The following is a 26,117-nucleotide window of genomic DNA, read 5'->3' as shown; positions in this document are numbered from 1 at the left end:
GAGGATAAAGCTAGACTTCTTGCTGCATCATCTCCCCATGCTAGTGCATAGTTAAATGCGTTACCTTCTTCACATGTCTAATGAAACCTTTCGAATCGCAGTAGCCCTAAGACTAGGTTCAGCTGTTTGTGAGCCACATCGCTGTCCAGCTTGCGGGGATCAAGTTACCCAACGCGGCCTGCATGGCCTCTCATGCATGAAGAGCATAGGCAGAAACACCAGGCATTCATCTGTTAATGATATCATTTTGCGATTCCTCACGACGGCAGGAATTCCTTCGATTCGTCAGGCTGTTGTCGTTCTGATGGTAAACGACCTGATGGCATGACATTAATACCTTGGATGAGAGGCAAATATCTAGTATGGGATTTTACTTGTTCGGACACATTCGCCCATTCAAGCCTTCCATTGACCGTTGTGAATGCTGGAGAAGCTGCTAGACGTAGAGAGGCAGAAAAGGAAAGGAAATACAATAATCTCCTCGATAAATTTATATTTGCTCCAATAGCTATCGAGACCAGTGGAGTATGGGGTTCTAGAAGCCTTGATTTTATCAGAGAGGTAGGCAGACGCATATCTGTCGTTTCTGGAGATGTTCGTTCAGCATCCTTCTTATTCCAACGTATATCCATTGCGGTCCAACGTGGCAACGTTTCGTCAGTTCTTGGTACGTTGCCACTTGGAAGAGAGCTAGAGGAGGTGTTTCTTCTCTAGTACAACAGAAACAAACGAACATTAAAATAATAAAAATAATATATCAACGTTCAGAGAAATTTAACAGTATTTTAGGTTTAAACTTTAAATGTTGATCCATCCACCTGTAACATAATATTTATTCAAATTGCGTTTGCTCTTTAGAAATCATGTTTAAATTACATTGTTGTTATTGTTATAAAATATTAATATAAAATGAAGCATTAAAATGCAATTGTAGAGATCATCATATGTATTTTGACATTATTGTTTCCTGTATTTCCTGTTATTTTCGTTTTTCGGCTTTCACATGCTTTTCTGTTATTGTTTCGTGTATTTTCTGTGTGTGTACATAGGAGAATACCCTGTATATTTTCAAATTCACTATCCTAAGCAGTATACTAAATATCTATTATTGTTTTAAGTTTTTTCTGTGTATATGCAAAATATTCTATTCGTGTTTTTCCTACTTATCTACATTATGTAGCTTATTTTATATTTCAATTAGTATTTCTGTAAATAAAATAAAATAAAAAGTAATAATAATAATATAGATGTAATTATTTAATTTACTCTTATGGCTGTATATGAAAATCTTTCTGTTAAAAAAAATTGATGTAAGTCTTGTAGAGATGGAGCGAATACAAAACAAATTCCTTTGCATTAAAGTTAGAGGTCAAGGTCATAGCGCGGGACTTGGCTACTCTGCTTGTGTCTTCGTGCTTTCTCCTCGTGGTTTGGGCTCGAATTGTTCGCTAGCCTTGGTGAGGTGTGGATCAGCTGCCTCTTCACTCCGATGTTGAGTTCGTGTGATGAATGAAGACATGTGGGACTTCGTTGTTTCAGTCCATTTCTTTGAAATAATAATTTGTTGAAGCGTTAGGTGTTGGGTTGGATTGTGAAATGAAGAATAAAAAGGGTGAAGTGAAGATATATTGCTTTGTGAAATGTGAATTATCCAAGTTAAAGTGTGCTAATATTGCAATTTATGACTTCCCTTAGGATTCGCCTCTTTGTGAGTGAATGAAGGACAGTTATATATATATATATATATATATATATATATATATATAAAGAAAATAGTCTTTTTCCTGAAAAATTTAAATCAGTGAATTTTAAAAGGGTCTAATTTCTGATAGTAAATGTCTGTTTGGGGTTTGCATATGTTAAATTTTTGCGGACGAAACTCGGTTTGTTGGTTTCTATTTAGCGTCCCATTGTGGGATTCTCATATAAGAGAATTTTTCTTGAAAGTTAAAAGCAGCGAATTTAAATGTTGGAATTGTTAATAGTAAATGTTTTCGTGGGGTTCGCATACGTTAAAAACTTTTTGTAGAAGAATTTTTCGTTTGTTGGTTTCTATTTAACGTCCCTTTTTGGTGAATCGCATATATAGTGCATTTCAGAGTGGGAATAAAGCTGTATTATTCTTCTAAATTATTGAGTCAAAGTACACAACCAATGGGAAGAGACAGTAGGTAAAAATTTACCAATTAAACGAGAGGTGAGTGACTGATTATTATAATTTATTATTGAATGTCCTTGTCAGTGTTGGTTGTGTCGTCACATTCATTCGATTCAGTATGGAAGCGGTTTAACTCGTTAACAAGAGATTTGATTGATAATCCAGTTCCATGTGGGAAGAGGGTCTTGAACCTAAACCTCACTAATATAAATCTTGACCTGTTAATATTTTTGGTTATGCATATATGTTATTGGCTGTTATAGGTAGAATGCGTGTACTTTATGAAGATTAAAATAACGATTAAATTCAAGGGTGGATAACTTAACGAAATGTGCAATATTTACAATTTGTTATCTGTTACGGTTACTATTTTGTAACCCATTTCTGCACCTAGTTAATAACGTTATTGGTCAGTGTAACTTTTAAAATGGTACGCTCTGAATTATGTTACGCTGAGTAACGTTACTCACTGGAACATTCTGCATTTTGGTACTGTGGTTACAGTCACCAAGGGATTAGCGTTACTCGAAATACCCACGTATGTCGTACCTGCTTGAGATTGTTAAGATAAAACTGGTTCCACTGAATACCAGTTCTCTCTCGAACCCAAAGGGTTTTGTTCCTTGATTTTAGCGATATGAAACGTATTGAAATTCTGCAGAACATTTTTGTGTAAGTAGACATATTTTTGTTATGATGAGTACCATTTCTATGTTTCTCTTTTCTTTATCGGTTACCTTTTGTATCTGTATTTCATCTTCTTCAATTCTGATGGTCTTGGAGTTACGCTTGAGTAACGTTTAAACATCCTTGGCGACAGGGAGTCTAAGGTTAGCTTTAAAAGAATCTCCATTATACTAGTAAATAAATTCCACGTTTTTCAGTCTGTTTTCTTTTTCCTCATACTTAAGATTCAGTAAACACCTTAGGCCCTCAGGCACATGTCCTTTGAGAATAGCATTACTTTGATTGTTCTGTATTTAAAAAGAGGAAAAAGAGAAACGATCAAAGAGTGAAGTTTTTAATGTAAGCTTATTGATAAGATTTTTACTTCTTGTGATGACACTGCCGATAGTTGAGTTGATTTGGAGTTTAACGTCCTTTTCGGCAGCGAGGCTTTATGAGACGGGACCTACTGATTAACATGGAATCGAAACCACACGTGCTCACGCCGGGAATCGAACCCGGGTCTTCCAGGCGAAAGGCGCGTACGCTAAGCGCTTAGGCATGAAGGAGCTCACTGCCGGTACTCACCATATATGTTTATTTTGCAACAGTCTTGCACTGACCAATGTGGTTGAAGCTCGAGCTCACTTCCCAACAAGGATCGAACCCGGAGCTACATACACCAAAGTTACACATATACTGGCTCCCAGGGAAGCAGGAAGGACATTTCATTTGCTTGCAAGCAATTTAGTTTATAAATCAAATACATATCAGACATCAGTGGCGTAGCGAGAAACTCATCAAGGGGGACCAACACACAAGATTTGGTAGAAACGATCTTCTGAGGGGTGCCCCAATAACTACCAGTAGGCCTACATTTGAATTGAATTGGATTTTTTTAAATGCCTTTAGGCACCTGTGGTCTGAATGAGGAAATGCCCTGGATATCCTAAGTATCTGTTCTCGGTGAATCCTTTTGTTGAACTTTTAGAAAATTGACTTAAACTATCGACTTTGCAAAACTTACCTTTGATTTAAGCCCAAATCGAAACATGACAGAGGAAAATTTCGGAAAGTGTTGCTATTTTCACTCCTAGCTTCTCACTTTAGGTAGTGTATATTTACAAGGAAGGGGGTGCACGTGCACCTTTAAACAAATTTCTATTTTATCTTATTTTTGTAAAAAAAAATCTGCCAGAGAAAGAAAATTGTCAAAAAGTGCTACCCATTCAGAAGACTATTTTCTTCTCATGTGAATGTTTTGACTTCTCGTGGCAATGTGGTAATCTACAGTTTATTTTGTCTCTTTTTCTCCCTTTGATTTTTAATGTTCATTGTATTGTTTAAATGCTTATAAGTTAACTTGCGAGAAAGTGTCATAGTCAAAGGTTGTACTACTTGTAGAACTAATATTAAAAAGTAAATAAAAGAATTATCATGGAAACAAATTTTTCATGTTGTATTCAGAAAACAAACATAGGGTTCTTGCGGTTCTAAATTGCGGTTCTGAAATTAATATATCGCAGGAATTCGTTGATATAGTAGCCTACATGTTGGTTTTCACCAGGTACATTCGTGAAGTGTCCCCTCGAGATTCGTGTAAAATTGATTTAAATACAAAGTTCTCTGCTGTCTAATGTGTATTGTACTAAATTTAGCTGCCCATGCCGGTAATTGGCATATTTATGGGCCTTCATATATCCGGAATTCTATCATACACTACCATAACGCTCGGACACAAAATTCATTTTAGTTTCTTTAGATGTTACTCACTGGACATGAATATGGGCATATGAAAAACAAATTGGATCAAGTACTGCTTCTGACACATGTTACCCATCCCGACCGCCATCTTAGATCCGCCATATTAGATTTTACTTTTGGTTTTTCAAATGGAAATAGGTGCAAGTGTTACATTGGACATTTACGTTTACATTCACTGGTGTAATGTATTTTACCGTAGCTTGTACCATTTGGAAGGTATTACATGTTCATTCCCTCCAGCCACTTTGCGAATAGACATTGCAGGTTAATATCAGTTACGCTTACGTTTTTGATGTTGACAAATCAAAACAATTTCTAACTGGTAATCTCCTTACAACATAGGTGTCATAATCTTATTACATTTCCATGAGTAATTGTTATTACTTCCATGTTATACTATAATAAGGAAGTATTGTATTACTGTCAAAATGCCTAATGTAGATCCAGATACGGCCAGATTTGGGTGAAGACCTACCATTTCCGTATTGACATCTGTGTGTCTGCATGTACATAAGTTCAGAGAATATTTCATCAACGATAACACATAAAAGATTGCATATACACACGGGGCCCTGCACAACTTTCTATTTGGTTCAATATGAAGTGCTTGACATTTAATGGTATATACAAGCTACGATAAAACTCAGTACACCAATGAAATTCCGAGAAAAGTTTACATTAATTTGATGTATCATTTGTACCTATTGCCATTTGAAAAACCGAAAGTTAAATCCAAGATGGCGGCCAAGGTGGGTAACATATGTCAGAGAAGGAGTACTTGATTCAATTTGTTCTGCATATGCCCATATTCATGTCCAGTGAAATCTAAAGAAACTAAAAACAACTTTGTGTCCGAGTGTTATAGTAGTGTATGATTGAATTCCGGATATATGAAGGCCCATAAATATGGAAATTAACGGTATGGGCCGCTTAAATTAGTACAATACACATTGGGCCACGGAGAACTTTGCACTTGAATCAATGTTACACGAATCCCGAGGGGACACTTCGCGAATGTATCATACCTTGTCAGTCTCCGTACAACTTGGAATCGCTTAACATTAGTTTTACGGGAAGAAAAAACGACATCATTTGGAACAACATTCCAGTTTCGATCATCTGTATTTCCTCCTTATTTATTCGGTGTAAGGACCTCAAACTTATTTTGTTGGATCTTGCTTATCGAAAGGTTTTTAAAACTGCCTTACTGCCCCCAAAGTCTGAAATTCAGGGTGGGGTGGGGGCGGATGCCCTCCTGCCCCATTGACGCCCCTATCTAGCGGCTGTCATATGAAACTATCCCACGGCCTTTAACGTGGTTTTAGTTATACTTATTGCGGACTCTTGACTGCGAAAATATTACGTTTGGAAATAGAATTCATTTGCTGAGAAAACCTGAACCTTATTGAAAATGGACTTGGATCCATAGTGCTCTGAACGCCTCATATATTACTTTTCTTCAATGAATTATTGACTTAAAAAACAACCAATTACATAGGCTTCCAGAAAATATTCTAAAGTTAGCACAACATGAAGTGTGCTTCAAAATATCATTACTTTTCGAAAATTTATTATTTTAAGATAATTTTATTAGTATGAGTGTTCTGAAATAGTAATCAAATTTTTGCAATTAAAATTCACACCCGCCTCCATGAAACGCGATCTTAGCCCCTAAGAGAATAATTAGGAAATTTTCAGAAGCAGTAACTTTGAAATGACTTGTTTTAAGGCTAAAGTAACCGCACAAGCGTATTTCTGGTCAAGTTCTAGCCTTAAAACACGTAACATGACTCCATTTGTATTTGAAATTTTGAATTCCAATCAAAGATGCCAGCCATGATGCTTGATAGCACTATCTGATGTGTCAGACCACTTAAAAGTTTCATCATTCTCCCTCAACCCGTTCTCAACGCACAAGGGTGGTGAGGACTTTTGTTTCACCATGCATATTGATAGATTGTGTGAAATCTCCACAGTAGGTAGATTTTAAAATCTACCTAATAAGCTAATTACAACCAAGAAAGTACTTATGAGAATCACTGGCAAGAGGGTGTAATAAAAAGGGGTTGGAATATGAAATAAGTTGAGAATTACTAATCTATACTGAAATATTCTGCACCCAGCACAGTGTTATTAATCAGGATAAAATAAATGAAAAGGTCGGTTGCTAGTAAAGAGCAAAAAGTCCTAAGAAATAAGTTATTACATGATTTTGAAACGTTAAAAATTGTGTTTTAAAGTGTTCAAAATGTTTAAGACTTTTTTTTCGTCTGTGTTTTAAAACATGTTTAAAACGTTTTGAATATCTTTTCTTTATGTTTTAAACACATGTTTTGTTCTTTTTTTTTAAAATAAAACTATTTTTTCCAACCCTTGTCTGGTGCCTAAGTAATATAAAACAAAACCATGTACCAAATTGGTCGCCAGGTTGGAATTTTCGATCGCCAATGATGACTGAATATTTCAGTTTGGCGATAGACATTTGCATAAATTATATCTTTTTAAAAAAAAAAGAAAGAAAGAAAGAAAGAAAGAAAAGAAAAAAGAAAATAACTATATGATCTTGTTGCTGGATTCAGACTTGAGGTTTCGTGGCGTGCCTGTAATATATAGCAAATCAATATATAGAAGTCATTACATATGCCGGCATGAAAAGATAAAAAATATGGCGTTTGAAGCGAATAACTGACAATGTACAGGGCCAAATGAACACATTCTCACACCCAATATTATACTTCAGCCCCTTCACCTTCCGTCAAACAAAATATATTCGTAGTTCTTTTGTTATTGTAAAGGCGAACCTGTCCTTTGCCCTGTCGCTTTGTAAAGTATAGCGATCTTTATTCTTTGGACAATGGGCTATCTGCGCACCATATTTCGATTATATTCAGCCAGTAGTTACGGAGAAATAAAATAGAACATACAAGGCAAGCCGAGCCGAGCCTATCGCCGGCCGAGCTCGGCCATCACATGTAGTGATCTTTATTCCTTAGATGATTGGGTATTTTCGCATCAAGTTTGGTTTAAATTTAGCTAATAGTTACCGAGGAATAAAGTACTACATACACACACACATAATTAAAAACAAAAGTACAACATTCGGTCAGCTTACGCCGGGAACTAAAAAGAAAAGTCCTAACATCAGGATCACAAATAGAACATACTATATGTCAGCGGAATCCACTTTCAACATCGCAATATTAATGGGGAGGGGGGGCTTGAGCCGGGTGATCCTCCCTGACTACGCCACTGTGAGACATGACCTACAGCTAGGGGGTGTCTACCCATCATCAGAGGCTTCAGAATCTCCATAAGGTAACATGTAAAATTTAATTCGTAAATATCTTACAAAATACTTCACTTAGAAACTTGCAATTTTCTATACGAATACCAAAGAGCAATACAAAGGAGATGGTTATCTCAATTTTAAACTTAATGACTTAGATTAATTGTAATAATTACTTCCGTAATGAGGTAATCACTACTGCAGGTAAAGGATCAAAAGACCACTTTCATACTTCACAAATTACTACAGGTGACATTCTTTGAAGAACACATGCTGGGAAAGGATGCATTGTGGCAATTTGAACAGCGAAACTCATGTCTATCACCTCCATTTTCATAATCATTTACGCCTTGAGCAGTTTCCCTTACCACTCCCCGCCCCAGACGGCAACTACCTGAATTTGCCTTTTCGATGGAAACTGGAGTGACTCAAGTGTCAACAAAATACTTGGTAAAACAAAGATCTTTGAAACCTCACTATCGAAAATAATGTTTCCGATTGCTTTTCTACATCTTTTGTTTCTTGAAACGGATGAATTCTTCCTCCAAGCAGTAGCTTTCACCTCTCTGCCACTCAAAACTATACAACCAAGAGAAGTATGATTCTTAGTTAGCTATGTTTTTTTTCCCCCTCTGGAAGGATAGGTTTCATTTCATTTTATATTATTTATCATAGAAAACAGACAGTGCGACGTTTCTGTGGTTAGAACGGATTAATTGTATGCAGGGGTGGCAAAAGCCAAGTTTTCCTTGTTTAGTTTTTGAATAACTAGAATTTGGTTTACCTACTCCTTTATATATTTACCACCCGTGTGTGTACGTGTGTTAAAAAAAAAAAAACTAAAAGAAAAAACTAAAGAGCTGCTTGATGTATCATCACCAAATTTGGTCAAAATATAGTCAAGAGTAATGAATTTTATTTGTCATTAAAACCACCTACCCAAACCGGAAGTGATTTAAATAAACCATTTCTGGTTTGACCTTTGATCACCATAGATCGAAAACGGCAATATGTAGTGGATCCGGTTTTCTGCTTCGTAAGAACATATTTAATCTCTATTATTAACTCTACTAAAACCTACAATGGTTCAAATCAATTATAATTTCTGCTTTCAATAAATATTGATCTATATATAGCAAAAACGGTTAAAAAAAAACAGATGAAAACGGTTTCTTCCAATCGAGCAGGTCTCAAGCGTCTCAGGTGTACCTTTCATCTCCTCTTGTGATCTTCAATTGAAAGCTCGGTTTCAATAGTGATCTCCATAGAACAGGAATGAAGCGGGTTTTTGGTTTTTATTCAGCTTTCTAAAAATAACTACTATATTCGGTCTTCCAAAAGATGTGGAAATCAACTACGTCCGATTTTAACTTTGATGGCTATAGAATAAAAACTGTAATAGATAAGAAGCGGTTTTCTGCAATTAATTAGGCGTCCCAATAATATATTTCGACTCTAATATAATCTCTCTACTAAAATCGGAAGTGGTAGAAATCTACTACAATTTACAGTTTCAATATTAATTGTGAAAGTAACGTACCACAGATACCAAACTCTTTTGCGTGATGTACATGTGGCACTGCTACTTGTTTTTGAACCATTTTCTTTATCTTGTGGATAATCGTGGCCTCTATTTTTTAAATAATAAAATAAGTCAAACTCGAGGTCATATGTAAACTAGTTTTACAAATGATTTACCAGTAGAGCACAAATTATTTACTAGTCTGACCATTCATTACTGTTCAAGATTGAATAAGCCAAACCGAGTAGCGTGTCTGAACAAAGGAGTGAGTTAGGGAAGCTAATACATGAGATTATTTGCATGAATAAAATCTACTTTAGATATGTAATAAGGGATAAGAAATCTTAAACATCTGAGAGATTATTTGGTTCACACAGTTACAGTTAAGAAATTGATAAGAGAATAAGATATATTGGGCTGGAGCCTAAGTTAGGATAAAGCGGGAAGTATAAAACACATTTTTGTAATGAAAGTCTTGATTCTGAGCGAAAACAGCTAGTTGACCTTTGACCTCGAGTCAGACCGGTTTACGGTCACTTCTTAAGATTGAGACCGAGATCAGTCGAATTAGCACCCTCAAGTTGCAGTTATTCATTAAAAAAAAAAAAAAAAAAAAAAAAAAGAAGGGGCCATGGCTACAAAACTTTTACTTTATTTAGATTACATATGGATAGAAATAAGTTTTTTTAGGCCCATTCTTATGTAACAGGGGGTTATGAAGGACGGGACCTACAGTTTAAAGTGGGTTACAAACCATTACTCGGTTTGAATCGGAGAGAAATTGTCCTCTAGCTGGGCTCAAACCTGGGACCCCTGCTTGATTACAAAAGTGACAATTCTACAGACTCATCCACGGAGAACACCTGATAAAGATATATTGTACTGATCTTGCATGTACTGTACTTGTGAATATTTTAAGAATCACTTTACAAGAGGAGAAAAAAATGCACAAGTGAAATCAGTACAAAGTACAGAAGATATACTTTATTCCTCCAAGTTAGTTCACAGAGTCAAAAATTTAGCGACTTAATTTAATTTGCATATAAATATAAGAAGTGAATAAAGATATGAATCATTTGAGTTCACTCTGGTTCTGAACCATTTCTATTATTTTATTGGTTTCAATCAATTGTTTGTTTAACATACACATACAAATTCTAATTATATGTATTTATTTGAACTTCAATAGGAAAATAATTTTGGATCACACACAGCGGAACAGGGATGGGCACCAGTCGAGCTAAAACTCGACTCGACTCGAAACTCGAGTCAAGTTTAGAGTCGAGTCAAAGGTAATTTTCTCGAGTGGAGTTCCGAGCGGAGTCACTGTTTTTGACGTCGAGTTTCGAGTGAGTCGAGTTTGATAAATGGCTCGCTCGTTCAGCTCGTTTTAACTCGTTTTGAAATCATGGTCTGATTAGACTGGAAAGCGAAAGCCATGAGAAATGTAAGCAGTAGTGTGTAATACTTTTAGTGTTGCTCAGGACAAGGAACACTACTCGCATCTCGTCTCGTCTCGATAACGAGACGACAATAATTTTTATAACGAGAGAGCCTCAAGTGTCATGAGCACCAATATAAGTATATACTGTAGCTCTTACTATCAAAGCTGAGATCTGCACGTTCGAATTTTTGAGCTCAAGCAGAAGCCCAACCCGAGTGGTGATGTCAATCGGCTCGGCACTCGGTTCAACTGAGCGAATAACTCGAGCCGGCTTGGTTCAGATGAGCCATCGGCTCGGCTCAATTGAGCCAATGGCTTGAGCCATCTCGGTTGAGACGAGCCGTCGACTGGCACAATTGAGCTTTTGGCCCGAGCCTGCTCCGTTGAGATGAGCTACCGACTCGGCTCAGATGAGTCACCAACTCAGCTCAGATGAGCCATCGGCTCGAGCCAGCTCCATTGAAACGAGTTCATCGCCTCGGTTCGACTCGGCTCAACTGAGCCGATTGCTCGAGTTGGCTAGGTTGGGTGAACTGTTGGCTTGGCTCACTTCTCGGTTCGGCTCGATAGTGAATGAGCTATGAACCAAGCCGCTCGAGCCACTGACAACCCTAAACCCGAGCCGAGCAGTTTTGAACATGTTTGACCGGTGCCCTATAACTTTTAACAATTTTTGGCTCGAGCCTGAATACTTGCTTCTCCGGAACTCAAACCCAGATCCTCGTGAACAATGTCCTTGTCTCCTGAAGACTTCTCGGCGACCGAGCTCGGAAGTCAACTAATTTTTAGTATACAGGTACACCCCGCCTACTTTCTTGGTTATACATGATATAATAATAATAATAATAATAATAATAATAATAATAATAATAATAATAATAATAATAATAATAAGTAGTAGTAGTATTATTGACCTATTATCTATGTTGGATACTTAAAAATAGTAATTGAAACTACACACGACTCGACTCGACTCGAAACTCGACCTGAATTCGGAGCTCCCTCGTGGCTAAGCGGTTAGCATACGCGCCTTTGGTGTGGGAGACCCGGGTTCAATTCCCGGCGGGAGCTCATGTGGTTCGGATTCCACGTTAATCAGTAGGTCCACGTCTCATATAGCCTCGCTGCTGAACGGGACGCTAAACTAAAATCACCTCACCTCGACCTGAATTCGAGTCGAGTTGGTGGAAATTTTTCGAGCCAAGAACGCGAGTCGAGCTCAAAGATGTCTGCTTCGAGTCGAGTCGAGTTTCAAAGAAAACTCACTCGTATCCATCCCTACGGTGGAATAGGTATGAAGTTCGTGACCCGAGGTCTCACTATGTATGTTCACAGGGTGTTCGAAAACGATATCAAATTACTTAAGGAAATTAATCCTTACACGAGAACATAAAATAAAAGTTACGGGTCACCGTACTATAAAGATTTTCGCTTAAATGTTTGAGTTAAATCATATTATGTTGCAGTCAAATACAACAAAACTTTAAGGCGTTTTCAGAAAACTCCAAAATATTGCTCGAGTTGTTGCTTTCTTGTACCGTTACGACCAATTTTCTGTGGACAATATATCTGAAATAACGCAACTGTGCACCAAGGTTGGTCTATAGGCTTTTTCATGTTTTCGTCCCAGAATTCACATCCCGAAGTTATTTCCTGACACCATGTGTATATATTATATTTGCTTATTTTCGAGTAACAAGATCTAGAAATGTTCGAGGTCCTAGTTCCACTTATATTTATTACCATAATGAAAACTTTAAAAAATCGTTCACGTAGTCTAAATTATAGTGACATTACTATGTCCGTTCTTCATTAGCTTGGTTGGTTTGGTGGGTTTAGAGTTTATTGTCCCTTTCTGTACCGATGTTATAAGAGACGTGAGCCTTCAGTGGAATCCGAGTCCTTAGTGATCTGTTGATATTTCAAGGCTCTTCCGCCGGGTATCGAACCCGAGATCTGTGACCCAAAGTTGCGCGAGCTAGCCACTAGACAGACGAACGGGAAGGGTTATTGTATTTTTTTAGAATGTTACCTATGTATGTTTATTCACGGGAAAGTTGGTTCATCGGGTTCAATCCATCGTTTCAATCTGTTGAATTAAGCTTGAAGTAAAGTTGATTTTTTTTATTACATCCAGAAAAATATGTGTTGAATAGCTAATGTTGCCAGAAAGTAAAAGTAACTACCTGTCACGAATTTCAAATCCCAGTTACTAGAGGGAATTTTGTAGTTTGTATCCATGCAAACGTCTCATACAAACTTAGTGCTGCAAAGGAAGGCTAAATTTCAACCATGATCTGTATCAAATTGTTGATCCTCCTCTTTGGAACGTACTAATATGAAATTAGTGGTTAGCAATAATTATCTAACTAGAGTTACTAGTAATGAAGAAATTGGCGTTCTCTACCTGATCTTTGCTTTCGCAGTATACATCATACAGTATGAAATCGCAAGAAGCAAATATTTCAAATTGTCTTGGAAGCAAATATTCTTTCCTTGTGACATTTACAGAAAATGTATCCGCTCTGCAGAAACGAAGGAAAGAAATGGGATGAGGGTGGCACCCCGCGGCGTTCTACCACACTCATTGGAAAAGGACTTAAGAGAGGGAGGGAAATACCTGCCTGTCAGCACGACATCAGTTCGCGAAGATCACATTGGAACACACAACCTTCAATATATAGTCCATTACAATGTTACTTTAAAAAGTTCATTACTCTTGATCTACGTCATTAAGCGTGAAATTGAAACAACAATTCATTTCTATTGCTTTTCTGTATACATATGAAAAATTTTAAGTTGTTACGTACCGGTACCATATTTCATTAGATATTCATGAATTACAATTTACATGTTGTCTTATGGGGACTGAGAAACCAGTTGAAAAAGGTATAAGTTCCCCTTAAGGGGATGTCTTCCCATCATCAGAGGCTTCAGAATCTTCATAAAATAACATGTAAAATTTAATTCATAAATATCTTAGAAAATACTGCATTTAGGAAATGGTAATTTTGTTGCCAAAGAGTAATACAATTCAGATGACTGTCACAATTTTGCACCTAATTACTTGGATTAATTGTAATGCATTCTTCCGTATTGAGTTACTGCAGGTAAAGAGTCAAAAGACCACTTGCAAACCTCATGAACTACTATGGATGACATTCTTTGAAGAACAAATGCTGAGGAGGGATGTATTATGACAATTTGAAAAGTGAAACCCGTGTCTACCCCTCCAGTTTCATAATTATTTATGCCTTGAGCAGTTTTCCTTTCCACTCCCACCTCCCACTTCCCACTGATTTCCCACAACTTTACGACACAACTATCTGAATGTGCTTTTTCGGCGTAAGTTGGTATGATTCACGTGTCAACAAAATACTTCATAGAACAAAGATAATGATCTTTAAAACCTCAGTATGGAATGTCTTTCCAATTGCTTTTCTACATCTTTTGTTGGTTAAAACGGATGGATTCTCCTTCGAAGCAGTAGCTTTAATCTCTTCCACTCACAAATGTACAACCAAAAAAAGTCTAAATGTTTCTTATAAATTTGCCTATTTCTTTTATTTTCTGGAAGGATAGATTTCTTTTCATTTTATAATATTTATCACAAAAACGCTCACAGTGCGATGTTTCTGTGGTTAGAACGGATTAATTGTGTGTAGGGATGGCAAAAATCAAGTTTTCGTTTTTTTTTTTTTAAATAACTAGAGTTTGGTTTATCGAAACTCCATTATATATTTACCATATTCGCGTGTGTCAGTGTGTGACAAAAATAAATATATAAATAAAGTATTTCATGGATCATCACCAAATTTGGTAAAAATACAAAGAGTCAAGAATTAGGAAGTGAGTTTGTTATTAAAATAGTCTTCTCAAACCGAAAGTGTTTTAAATAAACCATTTCCGGTTTGATCATTGATCATCATAGATCGAAAAACGTAATACGTATTAAGATCCGGGTTTCTGTTTCGTAAGAACATATTTAATCTCTATTATTAACTCTCTAATAAAACCGGAAGTGGTTCATTCAACTATAATTTCTCGTTTCTATAAATATTGGTCTAGATAGAGCAAGAGCGGTAGATGAAAGCAGTTTTCTCCATTCGGATAGCTCTCAAATGTCTCAAAAGTGCAGTGGCGTAGTCAGAGGGGCTCACCCGCCTCAAGCTCTCCCCATTAGTGTTGTAATGTTGAAAGTGGATTCTGCTTACATGAAGTATGTTCCATTTGTAATGTTAGAACTTTTCTTTTTAGTTTCCTTAGTAAGCATAAGGGAGCTTGTAGTTTTACTCCAGATGTAATTAAGTATGTGTGTATGTAGTACTTTATTCCTCGGTTTGCTGCAAATCATCAAGGAGGGATGGGAGATTTATGGGACTATGTTTACTGGTTTAAATTCATCCGAGGTAATATAGAGCAGGCCGCAGAAAAACAGCAAATATTCGCCATTGTACGTTACAGTTCGAATGAGATATTGGATATTTGAAGCGAAATCACATGTTGAATAGAGATTTCTTGGGTGACTTAGAGTCGGTACCTGACATCTTTCACAACATCCGCCAGCGAAGTCCGATGCTTCCCTGTCTTCCTCAGAAGCGATCCTGTTTCCTGCAATTTATTCAGTAACGACCATATTATGTCCCTGTCTGGGGCAGAACGTGAGGCAAAGTTGCGTGTAAATGCCCTTTACGTAGCAACAACAGATCCCGTTCTCCAAAAACTTTTTAACGATAAAATCACGTTGCTCCAAAGAGTACATTATTGTAACCGTGTCCTGATCATATTGATACAGTAGCACAGCATAATTCTCAATACAACGGCCCAGTTTCTTGTTTCTTATTGACCGTCGCGAGATTGCCATCTAACAAAAAAACTCAAATCTCCACACCGCATCTCACTTAATTCCAATTCGATACAGTGGTGAATATTTGCTGTTTTTTTTTAGAGGCGTAGCCGATATTACACCAAATGAATTTAAACCGGTAAACATAGTTCCATAAATCTCCCATGTTCCTTGATCATTTGCCACAAACCGCATGAAAATTGGACTTCAGTTAGAGATTCTAGACCCAAATGAAATCCGTGAGTTTTAAAAGAATCACCTTGTATATCGTCGGCGGCAATTCAAAACCTGCTATGTGCATTTTGCAGGAGAAGCGAAAAACAGTTCCTGGTTAGCTTTTTGGCTTTATAAAAGTGATGTTATAAGTAATATTTGATGCTGCACGTAACTTGATATCTTTTCAAGTAACTTGAGAAGGTACCAGTTACGTGCAGCATCAAATATTACTTATAACATCACTTTTATAAAGCCAAAAAGCTAACCAGGATACTGTTTTTCGCTTCTCCTGCAAAATGCACATAGCAGGTTTTGAATTGCCGCCGACGATATGTTCTATGATGTATTATAGGAAAGGTGTTTTTAGTTGTTCCTATAAATATTCTCTGAACTTATAATTGTTTTATTTCTGACAAAAAGTGTCAGCTTCATTGTGTGATGAAAAGTAGTTTATAGTAATACCCCGCGAAAGACATGCAAGAGGTAGTGGACTGAAGGCAAAAAAGTAAATTTGCTTTTCTTGAAATAGGAAATACCATTTTATTCATTACATTTTATGGTTTTCGTTTTCACAATATGAAGTGTCGTAAATTATCGTAAGTAGTAATATTCAATATGTATTACACCGAATCTACCTTACACCTAAATTTCCCCACACCGAGTTTTCCGTACACCGAATTTTCTGTACACCGAATTTTCCTACACCGAGTTTTCTTACACCGAAATTTCCTACACCGAATTTTCCTAGACCCGGCCTACATGTATAAACTTTCAACATGAGATTGATTTTACTAACTCCCTTCCCCCTTTTATACTTGATGAATTGCAACCTCAAACAACAGCATTATTCCTTAAGTAAAAGGAAGGCACATAGCACGTAACCGGACTCCGCTAGTCTACCGTAAGCTTTTCCATTGTCTCAAGATACTGAATCAACGCCGGAAAAGTACTTTAGCTCCCACTGGAAATTGAAACCAAGGCCTATGTGGGGATCCACAGGATTCAGATTCCTCCCCACAAAACTTCGCAAGTCGACGAACATTTGTGAACTTTCTTACTATAAGTATACTTCTTTGTCATCGAAATGATTGACATACCCTAAAAATTTTAATACCTTTAGCTCTATCATGTTTAATAAGAGGCACTAATTAACAATTACTTGTCGTCTTTTCGGGTGTTGAATAACACAGGTTAAATACTACATATACGTATTAGACCTGCAAAAATCTTTGGATCCCTCCAAACAAAAAAAATTCTGGGCGCGTGCCTGGCGTGCTCTAAACATTCATTTATTTATGTAAAATATTTCAAATGCAGCTTCTAAGGCCAATTTACAACAGAATATTTTAATATCAATAAGGGAAAAAGGAAAGGAGAAAATCAGGCAGGATTTATGCTTAAAGATAACATCCCGACATTCACTTTGTGGAACAACGAAAAAAGCTGGTAAAACCAGTCAGGGTAGCAGGCCACAAGCTTTGAACCCAGGATCTCCCTTTTGCGAAAGAAGAACGCTAGCCACTAGGCTATGCTCGCTAGACATAATAATAATAATAATACCAGGTAATAATATAGTTTGATTCAATATAGTGAACAAATTGGGGATGTGCCTGGATTAAGAATCAGCAAACAACGGTGAAATATTCAAAAAATAATGCAGATTGATAGCCAATGACGTGGCCATGCATCACACAATTTCCTAGCTATTTTGTGGGCTTTGTTTTAATAATAATAATAATATGATTTTCACAGGCTTGCGCCCACCATTCATGGAACAGTTCTTACATAAATTAATCCTACTCTTGTTGTGGACAGCGAAGAGCGCTATGAAAACAAAGCAAGATGAAGAATGAAAGAGATTGTCTATTTCCCCCCCCCCCCTTTGCTATTTTTGTCTCACTCTGTGCTTCCCCCTGACCCTGCTGTCCCCTTCCACCTGCCTTTTTCCTTGTATGTGACTGACTTCCTCCTATGATATTCACAGAAATCGATCTCTTTTTTCTCCCTGTCTCTACTTCATATTTGCAATAACAAAAAATGAAAGTGAAATATTCATTCTGCTTCACCACCTGAAGAACGAAATTCAATGTGACCCTCTGAAGAACAATACAATAGATACCATGTCCGAGGAACTCTCCAAAGATCTGATAAGATCTGTAACTGATGAACACAATACCTTTACCAAACCTGTCTGGTCAACTGTGTTACTCATGTGGCAAATAGTATTTGTAACGAAATAGCTTCTGTTCCACACATTTTCGTTCCATTAGATACCCGCAGAGGAAAGAATCTCATTCAGCTGGTACCAGTTGTTGATTTTCTCCCACCAAGCGTGAAAGGAATACCCGAAACAAATTTGTTCCTTCAATTAGTTACGGTACAATAACGTTACATGCTCGAATAACGTTACGGTGTCGTAACAAAAATTGGTGTTATACCTTGTACCTACCTACATTAAATAACCAATAATTTTGTTACAGAGAACTATTTTCGTTACGTTACAGTTACGTTAAGTTATCCACCCCTGATTAAATTTCCGTGTAGCGTAAATTATTTAGGGACGCGGTCCTTGGTTTATGAACCTATAATTAAATTAGAATTCGTAACAGCAAATGTTTTTAAAATTACTGTTTGAATAGTATTTGGTTAATCTTGATTAAACGAAATATTGCATTGTTAGAATTCCCCTCCCCCACCCCACCCCTGATTTTTTGTAATAGTAAAGAAATTTACTTTTTGGTACCTATAACTAATGCAAAGGAATTCTTGTTACTATTCTAATGAATAAAAGGAAATAATTGTAAGATATATTCTTCTTAAGGAGATTTCGACTTGGAATTTACTTGATTGTGACGTATGACTATTCAATACCCAAGTAGACATTTTTAAGTAAATTTGAATTGGAACAGATTACGTTGCCGTAAAAGATTTGTTTGATAAAATTGCAATTTGAGCTAAATAATATAGAGCAACTCAAGGTAGGACTAGATTCTTGGCGAGTATTTGGAGCTGTTTTCAACTTGAATATAAATTGTATGATTAATTATAATAAAGTTTGTTATTTGGAATTTATTGTTGTTATTTATTATATATTCTTAATATTGTTGGTATATTTTGTGTAATAACTGGATTATCAATAGTAGTATTCATTGAACAGGTTCCCCCGGCTGGTCTAAGCCTCCGTAGTTCCTTCGGCAGCCTAACTATACGGGCTTAATCTTGTTATATTTGGTTTATGTGGAGCGGTAGTGGACAGGAACGTTACAGAAGGAAATAAAAAAAAGGTCATCTCACGTCAAGCAAACCAAACTTTTGTCAGTTTTGAACCTGACCATCTTTGATTTTATTCATACTTGGTTGTAATGAAGTATCACCTGAGGCAAGAAATATTGCAAAATATTAATTTTTACACGTTTTAGTTTTGAATTTGAATTTGAATTTCTCTTTATTTCAGCGGGCGAGGTTCAGCCAGAGGCTGCTCTGCCACCTAACCCTTGTCATCATTACAAAGAAAAGAAAGAAAAAAAATAAAGACACAAATAAGATACAAGATACAAATAACAACATAACATGATACATTCAATAATAATAATAATGATAAATAAAACAGTAAATGTAAATGAAAAAAAAAAAACTATACTCATACTGCTAGTCCAATTTCATACCAATTTCAGTCCAATTTCAAACTGTAGTAAACCTGTCATGTGTGCCAATGCTTTGTCTCTGATCTCTAAATAATAATGTTTGGAGTGATGATTTAAATAAATTATACGATTTGCCAGTGATTGACTTTGGTAGGGAGTTCCAGATTCTTACTGCCGAGATTGAAAATGCCTTCTCTGTTATTTTTAAAGAATGCCGGGGCATATTCAGCTTATTACTTCCTCGGGTATTGTAACGGTGAATTTCTGATCTACATGTTAATTTATGATGCAAGTAAGGTGGTGCTTTATGTGAATTTATTTTGTATAGTAAACAACAGTATCGGAGATATCGTCTTCTGGACATGGTTAGGATATTGTTTTCATTAAGTACCGGCAGAATATGCTGAGACTTCCTGTAATTGAGAGAGAAGCGTATAGAGTAATTCTGTATTTTCTGAATTGCTCTAGTATTTTGAATGAAGAGAGAGCTACCATATATTGAATCGCAGTAATCTAGTTTTCCAGTTAGAGCTCTCTGAAATATGGAAAATAGCGCTATTTTTCGCACACGTACAATCAGAAAATCATTCGTATATCAAATTGACGTAGGACCTAATTGTACGTTTTGCTATGAGCTCTAATTAGACTCACACCACATGACTATCTTTTGAAATTTTTCTCATCAAGGCGATTCATTTTTTTTTTTTTTTTTTTTAAAGAATTTTCAAAAACCTAGAAATATATAACCCATGTACAAATATATATATTTCATTAGCGTGTCTTAAAGTTCTATTATAGGATTACTATGGAATTATATTTTTCTACATTTCTTTTCCTTCGAGAGGTAGTAACTACGGCCACTGAGACACGTGGGTGAGGATCTGAAAGACAGGCACTTGTAGTTTATATGCGGTCACTTTTCAAATCAAACGATGGGTACAGAAACTCCATTTGTATGGCCTTGACTGTCCTATTCTTGTCCAAAATTACATCAAGTCATCAATTATTCTTGCTTTTACGTTACCTATCCTTTCAGCCTCTATCAGTATGACTGTTCACTTGTTGAAAATTATCCTATCAACAACTCTTTACCTACCACCGTGATGAAACTTTGGAACTTCAGTGTGCCTGGTATTGGTATTGAATCAAGAAATCTACCTGTTTATTTCCTTCTTTACTGTGTTACTTTTCATTCAAGAGGAACTGTGTGTAGTCGATATTTTTCTCACTCCCTGTAAAAAGCTGTGATGGTGTCATTACTTGATCGTCATAGAATTCTGTAAGACTTTTATCAGTACCTGCCGATAGTATCACACATTCTTTTCGCATGGTCTGTTTGGATAGAAATGTCACTCCGCCAAGACTCAAACTATATTTGAGAGATGTTTTTTTTTTTTTTTTTTTAAACTGTACAGTTCACACCTCTGAAAAGTACTAATTTTTTTTTTCAAATCACTAATTAGTACCAATCTACGATTTTTTTTTTTTAAATAAATGAATAAATGAACGCAACACTGCCATGCTGTAGGCTCTCAAGAGACATAAAATGATCCTAAATTTTACATTATGAACCTTGTAGTAAACTGCTATTGTAAAAATAGTTGCTTCTCATTGTTCAAATAAACTATTCATATTTTAATTAAAATGAATAATTCTATCTGCTAAGCCCATAGATGCCAAAGCCTCATTTTCTCCGATATTCTATTTCAGGTAATTGTAATAATCTGTCTACTTTCTTGCAATAAAAGAATGATATTTCACAACCAACAACTGTTCATAAAAGGATTCTATAAACTCACCTGCAGTTTTGGTGAATGTTACTAAATTATATCTGTCAACAGCCGCCCATTGTCTGTATGTAGGTGATCCACCAGTTCATTATCTAGCTGCAAATGTAACTCATCTTTCAAATTATCTACAACTCGACATATAAGATATTCATTAGGGTGACATGCTGTACGTGGCTAAAAACATACAGTATTATCTTCGCTAAACAGCATTTATGCTCACAATTGCGACATCATTCAATGTACTTTTTTTTTTGGATTTCAGCAGGACTTTTGCCTATCAAAACACAATGTTTAGGCTGTGAAAAAGCGCACTTTGAAAATCCAGCATTATCAGTAAAATTCTTGGTTCTGAGTAGCTTAACAAAGTTTCTTCTTTTATTTTCAGACATACGACACCAGACATCACTGTTGAAACTGGACTTTTCAATTACAGATCCATTTAAACTTTTCCAATTTAGGGTTGATTAATTCCAAAATACTCTTTCCTTTAACGAATGCTTTAAATTTTCTTGCCATTTTGGTACTAACTTGATTTTTCTTTTAGGGCCCATCACCAGTTTTTAGATAGTTCTGTTTATACTCGTATTTGCCTTTGTTCACTGACGCTTATATTTTCTTGTTGAAACTTTCGTTTCAGCTAACTGATAATTACACATTTTGAATTATTTTTAGCAGTTTCATCTGCGTCTTTACATATTTCTGGTAGTACTTTTCATGTCAAACATTTTTATTGTAATGCTTTTCAATCACAGTACGATTCCATCTGTTACCTCCTCTTAGCAACAGGTGATTCTCCTAGGGAGCTTAGAGACTAAGATAGTTTAAACGACATCTAAGGCCACAAGTGTACCAACACTACTAGATTCTGGCCTACGCTACGGAACAATCATCTGCCTCCTAATTTGTAATGTATTGCAACTTCATTTGTTTACTATAACTAACATACTGTAGTACTTCTCACAATGGCACGTCACACATTCAGTCAGTAACAGGCTGGATACTTCTTTTAACATTCTGCTGCCTGTCTTTCTCAAAGGAGGCTAATTTCGGTAACAATGACTATATTCACTGAGTCTGCTACTTCACTTGCTGAAATGCAGTTTGAATTAACAAACTTATACTGGTTTGAGCTGCTTCAAACTTACATCCACTACTGATGCACGACTGTGGTATGCTTGCAGACTGCTCAGTTATACCCACTTCATCATTTGGTCATGTTGGTAAATAACATAGTTTTTCTAAAAAGAAATGGAAGTTTACAATTAAAAATGCAATATTTCCCTGTAATATGGCTTTATCTGGCGTACATAGTATTCTTTATAAAATTCAGTTAAAAAACTTTGAATAACCTTGAAGTATTAAAAAAAGTAATAATGTGGCATAGCAATTTCTGGCTTATCTCACCTTTCTATGTCAATTCTAGATTGCTTATGAGTGATTTTGTGACAGCATGCGTGCGGAAAATTGCACTCTGTTCCATATTTCACGTGACTCTAACTATAATATTACAACATATGATATTTTACAAGTTTTCTTACCTCAGGTGAAACTTCATGGCAATCAAGTATGAATAAAATTCTTCCCAGGAACTTTTTATTGGTTTACTTGACACGGAATAACCCTAAAGAACTAAGAGGAAAATCAACTTTAGAGGAGAAGCAGTTCTGAAGAAGGAGTACAAAACAAACGTAGGATGGAATAGGGAAAAAAAATAAAAAAAGAAAAAACGCTGGCATTACACAGTTTACATAGCGGTTAATGTAAGAAGTTTAACGTGTTAAGTGGGAAAAATTTGAATAAAGAATATAGTCGGAGAAACTACGGCCTAAGTACATTGCGCTTAACGTACAGGTAGGACTTGCGACAACGGCCGTACGCTTCCCGTCCTTATCGAGGAATACATCCACTAGATACGATAACCATCAAAAACTACCAACTATAGAACAATCCCATTTAAATCTATAATGAAATGAGGAAAGAGATTTAATTGGACTATACAAGTATCAAGGAATTAACTATTCTCATGAAATATCTCAATTCCTTTTCTTCTCCCTTTCTAACCTTCTACTGTACTATCCCGATCTTCCTCAAAATGAATTATAAATGGATTTATCATCGTTACCCTTACTCTTGTGAACTTCCTTCTCTTTTCCTTTAACTCATCGAGAAATAGGTTTGCGCAATTAGACACGCTTATTATAAATTATACTAAAATGTCTAGGGGAATTTATGTCTTATTTATCTTAATCTCTCGGGAACGATTTTTAGACATAGAAATCATATAACACCTTTTTTGATTTATTAGTTTATTTACTAATTAAAAGTGTGTTTTGGTGTATGAACTTCTCTAAGTTAAATTTTATTTGTTCCTGACTAGAATTCTCTAAATTAACTTGTATCCCTAATTATTTACATGACACTAAATTGGGGTAGGTCTGTGGAGTACTAATCCGCGTTCTCTTTCAAGCTGTTAGTACACTCCTTAATTTGTTTATATCAGCACTGCTAGTCACTTATAGAGTGCGTCACCTAAAACCCTGTCGTGGAACTCATCGGACCTAGATTCCGTTCCACTTAAGGAAACTAAGTAATTTATTCAGGTTATGTGTAGGTTAGGAAAAGGTACATTTTGGATCCGTACATCGAATCCCAGGTAGAATTCTTAACTAAGGAAATTCTCTATCAGCTTCGTCTATGTTTCAAGACACGGTCTCAATAACGCAAAATCCCGACTATAGAATTCTTACTCTTAATAATTCAAAACGTGCACTCGCTGTGTGCTCTATGGAACATCACTTATGTCCAATTCCACTATTCCTTCCCTAATCTTGGGAATCGAGAAATTAAATATTAATTACTCCCTAACTAAAATTCATCTAAAACACTTCTCAAAATTTTACGTCCTACACTTCGAACAAATTAAATATTATGAAACTTAATAAAACTAAAATAACCAGGAACTAACGGATTCCTAAGGGAAAAAAAGCCCACTAACTTTAATATATATATATATATATATATATATATATATATATATATATATAATATTGGTTCTCGCTCAGAACCAAATAACCTAAGACCACATTACTCAGTGGCATTCCTAACAAACTGAATCCCTACTTTGGTTCTCACTAAGAACCTCCTATACAGCCACATCTCTCAGAGCTAGATTCAAAGGTATTTAAGCCTAAACAGATCATCATTCAGAACCTCCAACCAATAAAAACCACATCATTCTGTGGCTGTCTCCAGAAAGTGATGCCCTCTTACCCAATTTCGTCTCGTATTTATAGGAGTCCACGAAGACTAGCTAAGGGACGTATCTCGGAGGGCGGGGAACAAGTTTCCTCTCCAAAGAAGAAAAAATCGCTTCTGCAAACCAGGCGAGAATTCTACCCTAAAGAAAAGTTATTAAGCACACATGATATACAAGTAATTTACAAATCAATATACAAGTTAACTAAATATAATACTAATATATATATATATATATATATATATATATATATATATATATCTGGATTATTAATTTATAAATATAACTAAGACCAGGCCTGGTGTTATATACTAATTCTATTTTGCATATGTCGAGCTCAGTTACAAAACGTCTCTTGTTTACAGCAACATGCCGGACATTTTTGAGCAAAGTAATTTCAAAACAAAATGTCCCTTTTCACAATGATCTTAGATCAAAATTTCAACTGTTTTGTTTCAAAACGTTTCTTTTCCCCTAAATTTAACTGAATGTTACTAGGATTTAATATACTGTTAAATTTTTAGTTTTGTAAATTAGTGATGCTCTATTCGTTGATACAGACGAATTTCGCGGCATTCCATTGAATTACGCGCCAAAATACCTTACGTTTCAACGATAGGTTTTCGTTCCGCTGTAGTGTTTTAGGAGGTTCCATAGCTACTGTTCGCTTTGAGTAAAATATACGTTATTTTCAAGAAAGGAACATTCAGACGTGATTTCTTAGTTATGGTAGCTATCGCAGAAGACAAGCAACAAAAGTATATTGTTCTGTGCAGACATGAGAAAGGAAGAAAGTAGAAAGTTAACCCTGCAATATGTCAACGAAACATAGCAAAGAGTCAGCGGTATTCGTCTAGAGCTTTACCTCGGATACCTGACTGTTACCATGTGGGTATGACTTTTAAATGTAAAGAACTTTCTCTACAAGAAGTACGCAAGTTCCACCAGCGTTATTAGAGGACAAGAGCAAAGTGGTCCAAGACAATTTCATACTAAAACATACAATATGCGTATCACGTAAACGGAAGCGAACAAGGAATGAACAAAAGCAAACTAATGAAATATGAGTTCACTATTTTGTTTCCAAATCAGAAGAAGATAAGAAATCACTTCTACAGGTTTGTAAGAAAACATTTTGCAATATACTGGTTGTGTGTGAGAAAAGGGCTCAGCGTGTTTGTAAACCTTAATTTAACAGTGCCACGATGGCAGTGGAGAAGAATGGTTGGCTACATCGGATTTGCCATTCTACAAGGAAATATTTCGTAGGGAAACTACCGAGTAGGCTTCTGAAGATGAATTTGAAGAAGGAATGATGGAAGATCCGGAAGATCTTTAGTGTAAAAGTAAATGCACTCCGTTGTATTTTTTTCTAGTTTCACACTCAACTACTCAGAGCATTCGCGAGAATTTTTATACAATAAGGTGTTTTTTTTTAAAACATATTTGCTGACATTCTTTAAAAACGAGCTATTTTTTTCCTTAGTAGAATTATTCTGTTTTAAGGTAACAGTAAACATATACA

At 35.9% G+C, this 26,117-nt stretch overlaps 1 protein-coding gene across 4 annotated transcripts in view; it reads right to left on the bottom strand.

Moving 5' to 3' along the window:
* The window catches only part of LOC145668050 (uncharacterized), a 126,996-nt gene that overhangs the window by 20,851 nt on the left and 80,028 nt on the right, over nt 1–26,117 (bottom strand). The window lies entirely within an intron of this gene.

This window comes from Thermobia domestica, chromosome 13 (genome assembly GCF_964235325.1).
Source record: "Thermobia domestica chromosome 13, izTheDome1.hap1.1, whole genome shotgun sequence".
Classification (NCBI taxonomy): Eukaryota; Metazoa; Arthropoda; class Insecta; order Zygentoma; family Lepismatidae; genus Thermobia; species Thermobia domestica.
This window is presented reverse-complemented; position numbering and strand designations above follow the sequence as displayed.